Consider the following 9989-nt stretch of genomic DNA (forward strand, 5'->3'; position numbering starts at 1 on the left):
TTCAAGAGAGATAGGTTCAGTAAGTTGTATTTTACACTTAAACCCCAGAATTTTGAGAAACACAAGTTAAATAAAATACAGTAGCTACAAAAATAGCTCTATCCACTTTTGAAGCCAGTTTTGTGGCCTCATCCCTTTCTAAAAAAAAAAAAAAAGAAAAAAACAAACAACAAAAATAAGCAGCACAATTTTTTGTTCTTTCATCCAAGCTGCAAAATTATCAAGTCAATAGCAAACATTTGGTAATGTTGAACATACGATCAAAAAGAGACAGGCTGTGTTTTGTGTTTGGCCAGAACACTAAAACAGTTTTATAAACAGATCACATCATCAGGATCAAGGCTCTAATTCTCCACCTCAGAGAGAATCAAGAGATACCTACGGCACAGGTGGGAAATCTGTCTCCGTAAGCTTAACAAATATGAACATTAACCCCATAGGTCTGCAAGCAACTACCATGGCCTTGATTTCACAGATCCAAATGCATTAAGTTTTATTTTGTTTGAATTTTTTTAAGGCAGCTGTTGTGCCACAGAAGGTAGACTGCCTGTTCCTGATGCGCAGCCCAGGGGATAGCCAATTGTCATGTCCTTTCAAGGGTCCATGTATGTGTCTCATAGAACTCGGGTTAAAGAGCCACGGAAGCCTTGGCCAAACCTCTCCTGTTAAGGGGCTTAGAATAATTCAGATGTGAATTCACAATATTGACATTTGGAGCACTGACTTCATTGTGCTACTAGTCAACAACTGAAGCAATACAGTGAGGTTACAAGGTCTGACCTGCCACACTTTTTTTTTCCTTTGCCATTACCTGTAATGCTGGGTGGCACCCACCTTGGTAAAGAAGGTTGAAGCACCCTAATTAGAGGATGATAAGCATGAAAAATTATCTACTTCCACAGAGGACATCTGCAAGCTTTAATACCTTAAGTAAAGCCTCAACACCTGATTAAGAGGTTAATAACAACGAACAGCGCCACTAACAATAAAGACCTAAGAAAACTTACTCACGAGTACCAAACAACAGACTCAGGCCACACTTTTCTTCTGGTAAAGTAACACCCGAATGCTACAGGGTAACTAACTTAAGGTGGGCGACATCCCCACGTGGAAAGACGTTCCACCCTTTCACGGAGCATTCGTGCTGCCCTAAAGAGGGGACACCCGTGATTACGTACACAGCCCCGGCTGCGAGACCCGGGGCAGCCCAGCATCCCGCCACGCTCAGGTGGCAAGCGACGAGAGGATCTCTCACGCGATACCCACGCGCGGATCTTTTCGCCCTCCGATGGGAACCATTCCCACCTCTTACTCAGCTAAGGCTGAGTAAGGCTGGCAACCCTCGGCGTTCGCAGAGGTCAGCTCCTCCCTCCGCCCCCCCGCCCCGCGGCCGCACAGCCCGCTCCTCCCCGGGGCCGGGCCCGCACCCCGCCCCTCCGCGGCCTCTCCCCACGGTGGGATGCAGACGTCGCATCAGGGGTCTTGCGTGCAAACGCTCGCCTCTGGCTAGATTTCATGTACATCCACACAAGTCGGGACCTTTCCTAATGCGACCCCAACGTGACGGCTTCCGCCACCCTTAGATGGGCTGGGTTTGGAGAGCTTTGGGTTTGCTCAGGGGCAGGCCTTTCCTCGGGCAACTTCAACCCTCCAGCAACGCGGTCACCTCCGTCACTGCAGAACGATGCCCACTAAATTGATCTTGAAGCACATGCAAACGGTCCTGAAAGAAACATGGTCCTAACGCACACAGACGTTATATATGACATGTATGTAATCACATACATGTATGATGTGTATATAATATGATCATATATCCTATTAGATATGATGATGCCTAACACTTCAGCATTATCCCAGAACTAAAGACAAAAAAAAAAAATCAGGAGGTACACAATAGGTGTTTCATACCCCTCTTTTGAAATTATCAGGCATGGAGTATTTTCTTCTGATCTTCTAGAACCAGGTAATTGAGACGTGAGATGTACTAAAAAGACTTTTTGCTATTTCTTTTATTTTCCTCTTGGAAAAAGCCTTACTCACTGCGGCTATGGAATTGTTACTTACTTTATAATACAAACAGATGAGAAGTTATTAAAAATGCCACTGAGGATATTAACCAATCGCCTTAAAATTCTTCCTGTGACCTTGTTCACAGTGTCCTACAAAGCAGCAGCAGTTGACTTGTGTAATCTTTTTCCATTTTCAGCATCGAACTTCACCCACTACTGAAATGAACCCTTCCGCAGTGCTGATACGGAAATAAACTCAATTACTGAAGCTAAATTAGTATAAATTCTTACCAGTTCAGGCCAGATGAGATACCCTGGCTACAGCTCACTAGATTCTACGATTCTGCTTCTCCCTGGGCAGTTTTCTTAGGGGTTCAAGCCGTACTGCGTGACCACTGCTTGGGAGACTGGTCCCACAATAACCTTATCAGAACTGAACCCTGTTCATACCTTTCTTCCCAAGGGGCACCACTCTTTATCCAGAACAACTAACTCCTCAGCTGATATTTTCACACAGACAACCAGCCCTCAACCGGTACCTGTAAAAACCACCATCTGCAAAGTATGCACCTAGAGTGTGCGAAAGTTGTATAAAAATAGATGCAAAGATGAAAATGCAAACAACAAATATAGACAAAACAGAGACAACTTATAAGCTTTATGAAAACAAGCTTAATCCTTTACTGCTTCCTCAGAGATTACTAACATAGATTAGAAATCGAGCACTACTCCCAAGTGAACTGGCTTCCCAGAGCTCACGCTTCCTTAAAAACTAAAGGCATAATAAGTAACCACTTAATAATTGCCTATGACTCAGAGTACTGAATAAGCGATGCATTTTAAGCGACTGTCAGGGCAACTTTCCAAGCCACGCTGCAGCACCCCACACCTTAACGAGCGTCCAGCGCATCACCAGCCCACTTGCCCCTCGTCGAGGGCTTTTGTTAAGTTGTTGACTCCAATGACCGGCTATAAATAGCGCAGCAAACCCGCACCGACTCACCCCAGCCAAACCACCCGAAGTTGCCGCGCTCAAGTTAATACAAGGGCGTCGAACCCCCGCCCCAGATCAGCGGGGGCGCCCGGGAAAGGCCGCCGAGACGCCGCTGCCCGCCGCCTCCCTTTGTTTCCCGCCGGCCGCGGCCCCAGCAGGTGAGCGGCGGTTGCACAAGGCAGGTCGAGCGGCCCTGGCCGGCCTCCACGCCGCCCCCGGCACCGCGGGCCCACCGGCAGCGACCAGGTGCGGAGCCGCCCCCCGGCGCCGCCGCCAACTCGGCGCTCCCGGTGGTGCCTGGGGAGCGAAGCGGCCGCCGCCAACGGGGGCACCGCGGGGCGGCGCCGCCCGGACCCCCCGCCGACCGCCTGGCGCGGGAGGGGCTCCCCAGCAGCGCCCCGGGAGCGGGAGGGAGGGCGGCGCTGGGGGGCTAGGGCCGCCGCCGTAAGCCGGCCCTGGCCCGGACGTGCCCTCCGCCCGCCGCAGGGCCACCCTGCCCTGCCCGATTGTCCCGGCGGCGGCGCCGCCGCCGCGCTCCTCCCCGCCCGCCCTCCTCCTCCTCCTCCTCCTCCTCCTCCTCCTCCTCCTCCTTCCCCCCCGCCGGGCCGAGAGGCGCGGCCCCTCACCTGCCTCGGCGGCGCGGCCGGGCCCGGACCCCGCTCCAGTCACAGCGGCGGACGGCGGCGGCGGCGGCGGCTGCTCCCGCTCACCGCTCCCCCTCCCCGCCAGCCGCGGCCCCTGCGCCCGCCCGCGCCGCGCCGAGTGTCAGCTCCGGGGCACGGCGGCGTCACCCCTCCCCCGTCACGTGCCGGGGGCGGTGCCATACGGAGGTGGGGGGGTGCGGCGGGGGGAGGGTAGGCGCAGCGCGCCCGGGTTCCCACCGCTCCGCTCCTGCCGGCGTAGCGGCGGCGCTCGGGTCTTGCCCCGAGGAGGAGCGCTGCGGTGGGCGTGCGGCGCGGGCCGGGGTCTCGGTGGGCGACGCACCCGGACCTGAGCTTGGGCCTGCTGCCGGGCGCGCAGGGCCCCGGCTGCCCGGGGACCTCGCGCGTCGCGGTCGCCGGGGCTGCTGCGGGGAGAGCGCGGGCGGGTGTGGGCTCGCCGTGTCCGGGCGGGCGGATTTGCGGTGGGCGCCCGCAGAGCGGGCCCCGGGGGGGAGTCGCAGAGCCTCGGCACCTCGCCTGCTGCGCCCTCAAGAGTTCCAGCTCCCCGGCCTGGCCAGAGCCTGGCCGGGCGGTGCGGGAGGCAGCACTCGGCGGTAGGGCCCGCCTGGGACGAGGGGCTGGTTCAGCAGCCCTCTCGCCGAAGGAAAAGCTCGAGGGGCTGCGGCCTGACGAGTAGTGCGGGTCCTGGCCCCCGAAGGGGGGGTTGAAATTGGTGAGGTGCGGGTTAGTCCATCCGTTCTGCCGCCCGTCTTTATTATAGTCTGCTAAAGTAATCCGGCACGACTGCCAGGGTGATAAGACCATTTTCTAATTCACATGGTAATGTGAAGTATCTCGGGCTTTCTGTCCGTAATAAAAAGAACAGATGGAAAACAAAAACTACACCCCTTCCTCGCTGCAACCAGGGGTCTCAGTGTTTAATGGTTGATAACTGAAGAAACCACAATTTTTAAATAGTCTGACCAAAAATAATAGGAAATAGCCCTATTCAGTTATTCCAATTTAACTTGCTTGGTATCTCTTACTATATTAGTAAAAGTTGTCAAACATCCAGTTTGGGAACACTTATGTGGCCTTCACAGCATTTTCAAATTTTAAGTAATCTTATCTTTCTCTTTAAAAAAAAATGGTATCTAGTCCTCATGGTTGCAAAGATAACCTTGAAAGCATGAACTGACTGTAGCTGATACAGTGGTATCTGAATGAATCTGCAAATATCCTGAAACAATGGCATTGAGATGTGTAAACTGTGCATGCTATTAATCTAATCAAGACTAACGTTGGCCCTTTTTCTTTGATTATTTTAACACACGGAAGAAGGAAGGAGACAGTAAAATCCTCAAAAGGTGGGAAGAACAGGTTTGCTGAAGGGAATGAAAGGCAATGGGAAGAGACCTGAGGAGTGCAAGCAAGAGAAAGAGAAACAGACTATTTGAGGAAAAGAGAGAAATAGGATCAATAGGTATAACTGAACATGTGGACACATTTTCATATTGAATGATATTTCCAATATCGATATTTCCTTGATGCCTCGTATCAGGTGGTGTGTGACAACATGCGAGACAAGTAGTAAACACTGCAAGTATCTTAAAGCCTTGCTTCTGTGTATCTTAGCCTGAATACTTGTGAAAATGTCCCCTTGACATCAAGGATCATTTGTCTTTGGGCTGTCTGTCCACAAAACATCATTATTAAAATTCTGTTGGTGGAGTAAGGCTGATACTGCTGTCACACCTACTCGTTCAACAGTTATTCACAGAGTCTGGAAAAACAGACTAGAGACTAGTATTTCTGTTGTAAGGGAGACAACAGCTTGTATATAGATGTCCATTATTTATCATTAAAAGGCAAAAGAAACATGTAAAAGGAAAGTAGTTTTGTATTCATACTTATTCTTTTATAAATTTTATATATATATATATATGAAAAAGATACAGAGTAGTTCAGGGTATGGTGTTCAGTTGGATGTTTTCGTCTAATAGGATTCTATCTGTATGCCCACTTCTGTGGCAGAGAATAATATACTTGGGACACCTGGGTATTTCTGAGCAAGCTGACTGCATTTTACCCTCAGACTTGCCTGAGGTATACATAAAAGCATCTCAAAAATCAGTCATAGTAACCACATTGTAATTATCTTTCCACACTGCCAAGGCTTTACTAGAGTGCTGCAGGATACGGCATTAGTGATTCAGTCTGAGGCACTCTTCCCTCTGAGTCAGTGTTGAACCAATGGTCCCACATAATATCAACATGCATAATAGAGCTGAAGGTGCCAGAAGATATGTAATTTTGAGTCCCTGCCCAAGTGCAGTCATGAAAGATTCCACATTACAAATAAACTGTCCAGCCCAAGTTCCAATTTTAGCATCTCTTGCGTATTCTGCCTGTGAAGGATTTCTCTATCATTTCACTGGAGTAGGAAGAGCTGGAGTTCGCAACCTTTACTCACCATGACTTGTTTTTCCTGGAGATGTAGGATGGCTGTCATACTGGCGCCTCAGATGGGACTATGTGTATATGTTAGGTGAAAAGATCCAGTATACGTAGTGACCTCATGAATCTCAGATTGAAAGAATTGCCAACTACAATTGCTTTATGTAGTATATGTGAGCTATGGTAGAAACTACAGGACTCTCAATTCATTTATCATCTATTGCATTCTGAATGTTTTCTATCATAACTCACACACAAAGACATCAATCTCTGTCTTTGTAAACTGATTCCTTATGAAAAGTCAGTGTTTGAACTCTGTCTGTCTGTCCTGTTACGCCATATCTTTCAAAACCTGTGTCCAAATTTAACTGTGTTTGCCAAAAGGGAGTTGTCTCAAGGGTAATTAAGCTCCCACAAGTTTTGTGAAAGCAGGCAGCCATACGGAGGTGCAGGAGAAGCCACATGAGAAAGTGGCATTGTAAGTGCCACAATTGTGGAGAAGTTGACCCAATGCTTAACAATCTATCATAAAATACAAATCCATAGAAAACAAGTTTCATAGTTCTGAAGATCCAGTCTTGGAGAAATCCATTTTTGGTGTTTGAATTAGACATAGAAAGGATGCTTTCTCTCCTTAGATTCAAAGTTCTGAAATATCAGGGTCATGTGTATAAAAATCTGAGCCTATTAAATTTGAAGGGGAAAATCCCGCTTTACTTTTTTGCTATTTTTTTTCTTCTGAGTCCTCTGTTTCAACTCTCTACAAGTTCAGCTGTCCATTATTTTATGCCTCAGTCGCAGTAATTCTAGATGCGTGTCATGTTTTAATTAATTTGAAAAGCGTATCTGAGATTGGACATTGCTGTCCTGTTACTCATAATGCTGGGACTGACGTTAGGTAACCAACAGAAATGTGCTGCTTAAAACGTGATCGGTATTAAATCCGGGTAGTTTATTCATTGTTTGCCTCCCCCTCTTACCAAACAGACTAATCTCATTATGAACTATGTTGATTCTTTCTTTCGGAAATGACTGAGAAGGCAAACAAAAAGCTTTCTCACATCTAACAGGCAGATACTGCAAATATCCACCTTGCTCATTTTGCTGTCTCCTTGGGTTTTCACTCCTTTTTTCAGAGACTTTTTCTCTGTGTTTGGTCTTACAACCTCAGTAGTGATACGCACTAGAGAAACCACTCTGAATTTAGACAAAGAAATGCACTTAATTAAGCAAAGAGTTCTGATCTAAATAGAAAATATTTTTATTTTACTTCAAATACTACTTACAAGTGTATTTTATAAAATGGTTCAACTTGCCTGATATAAAGCACATTACCTGTTGCATCTCCTGTCTACTCTGCTCCTACTCTCAGTTTTTTGACAGCTTCTAGCCTCTCACCTCTATCTAAAAATACTTCTACCACCTACACATACACATACAATCAGTTCCTCCTTTCTGTTCTTTCTCGCTACTACAAAAGCACTTTTTAACAAAGTGCAGATACTGTGGGCTTTTTGCATGAACTTGTCAATTTACTCCCCATCTCCTGACTCAATTAACAGATGAGCCATTTTTATTTATATAACTGCGCATTATAAGGAAAATCGATTGAAAAGGTAACAAAGAAAGTAATATAAAAAAAGGAACCCAGATTTCACAGAAATTCAGTGAAGAACTTCTTTCACCATGACACTACAAAGGAAGGTTCTCTGCCTTAGGGAACTTTTCTCCACAGTTCAGGGAAGATCATTTGTTTTACTATGAAAAATCGGGGAGGAATTTGTAAGATTTTTCCATCTTGCCAGCAGATTATTTTTGTAAATCGCATTAGCCAGAATGGACTCTGGTCAACGCATGCTTTTTTACTTTGTTCTGTTCACTGGCCGCACAGTCATTGTGGTGTTCAGTATTTGTATCTCTCTCTCAGATCATCCAATGGAAGCTATGACAAAAATTCAGATGTGCTTATTGTTTGTATTAGCAGTCTCCAAACTGTTTTTTACAATTTTTTTGTAAAAACAAGAAGAGAGAACAATTTTTTACAACTATCTGATTGTCAGCATTACCAAAGAACAAAGTGAGATTTGTTTTGGTCAAACAGATCCTTTAATTCTGCTCTTGCCAAGACCAGGCTCACTACTTAGCTGTGAAGTTAAATTGTTTATCGCTTTTCTCTTCTTGAGCATAGTATTCCAAAATGCATCACTTCTGTCTTGAGCATGAAAAGATACCTCTGAGTCACAGCACAGAATTAACGGCAGAGAAAGGTACCAAATCATTTTCTGACAGAATCACTGAAGAAGACAATGGGTAAAGGAGGACATTTTTTTGTGCTACCTTGACTTAAGGCCTTTGCCTAAGCTACATTGTAGTCAGCTCTGCACAACTAGTCGTGTCTTGATCTAGCCATGGCTTGAGCTAACAGACAAAACATACAAAAGGCACAATTAATCCTTTAAATAATAATATCCCTTTCCTGGGACAAACCTATAATGAAAGGTATTGATATTCAAAAAACACAATGTAAATGTCCATTTATACCTTGGAGAATTAGGGAGGGTCCTGCACCAGTGTCTTTAAGTAGCTTATTTTTTGTCTAATGAAAAGGAAGGAATTGTGTTTATGAACCACTGACAAGCAGGACCAAAAGAAATATAAAGATATTACATAGCTGCACAAAAATAATGAAATAAAACCTTGTATGTTCAATGTCTTATTCATATTGAAGTTCATTTTATTACACTGCACAAAATTCAGGCTTAGAGAAGATACACGAGGGAGTTTCTGGTTCCCCAAATCACACAGGTTCAGAATTCACGCCGGTGCAAGGGCCCGGCGTGGCTCAGCGAGCAGCGTGCTCGCTTCCAGGCACTCCGAAACTGGGAGTTCAAACTCATACCGTGCGTTGCTAATCCCATGCAACCACAGAGGCTTCTCAAGGTCCAGTGAAGTTCCCAGTGGACTGTCAAAGTGAAGTTATGTGAGGTCGTCCAGTTTATACTGAATGCTATTTCTGAGGAACAGCAGAAATTGCTAGACCGGGTGGGATTCATCTCCGCTTAACAGGCATAGCTAAAAGTCAGGGAAGAGATTCATCCTGCCCAAGTTTTTTGGCTGTCTCTTAGTATGTGTCTGCATCTAAGGTAGATGTCTAAGCTCCCTTGATACTCAGTGGGGCTGTATTCATTACAAAGGAGCCTGGAGAATAATTCATCTCATCTTAAAGTAGGTGCCTGTAATCAGATCAATTGCACTCTACAGTCTGTTGATGTAGTTAAAGAGTGGAAATCATTGCTGCTGGAATTGGTGAATGCTAAAAGTTTTCATGTTCAAAAAGAATTTGACAAATTCTTGAAAAAATCGAGTTACTTAGAATTTTAATTTTCAGCTGCCTGAAGTGAATTTAATCCTACCTATCCTCAGAAAAATAGTCAAGCATGTGTTATATTTCAGGTTTTCTCTGAAATCTTTTGTTCTATAAGCATGATATTTTCTCTTAAAGATGTTGCTTGGTCACCGTGGGGTTGGTCTTGAAGAGAACAGAGCTAGAGCGCAATCCTGATGGAAGAGGTTTCACTCTGTGGATCCCAGTGATTCAGAAAAATACTTCACCTGGTAACTGTGATATTCAACTCACTAAACATTCCTGCAAATCACAGTCCAAGGCTGTGGCTGTGCTGGTAAACAAACGAGGCCACACACCGTGTTAAATTGTTAGCATGCTCCCTGGTATGGTATTGGCACATGGTTTTGGCCAAACTGAATCTCTCCATGTTCAAGCAGTTTGAAAATTAGCACGGACCAGAGACTCTTCCCATTAGGCACCTTGGATGCATCCACTCTGGTTTTCAGGGTGAAAGAGTTTAGCTGACACATGCTGCCAGT

At 46.0% G+C, this 9989-nt stretch overlaps 1 protein-coding gene across 6 annotated transcripts in view; it reads right to left on the bottom strand.

The window, feature by feature from the left end:
* ARHGAP12 (Rho GTPase activating protein 12) overlaps nt 1–3735 on the bottom strand; it is an 83694-nt gene extending 79959 nt beyond the window's left edge. For 3 of the 6 annotated variants that reach the window (XM_076331826.1, XM_076331825.1, XM_076331822.1), the window contains exon 1: nt 3633–3735. The gene's annotated coding sequence lies outside the window, so the exon portion shown is untranslated. Of the gene's footprint in view, nt 1–3015; nt 3038–3632 lie in introns of those variants that run through there. The other 3 variants (XM_076331827.1, XM_076331823.1, XM_076331824.1) reach the window with 3 other exon arrangements.
* Between the last annotated feature and the right edge of the window lie 6254 nt (nt 3736–9989).

Source organism: Aptenodytes patagonicus, chromosome 2, assembly GCF_965638725.1.
Source record: "Aptenodytes patagonicus chromosome 2, bAptPat1.pri.cur, whole genome shotgun sequence".
NCBI lineage: Eukaryota > Metazoa > Chordata > Aves > Sphenisciformes > Spheniscidae > Aptenodytes > Aptenodytes patagonicus.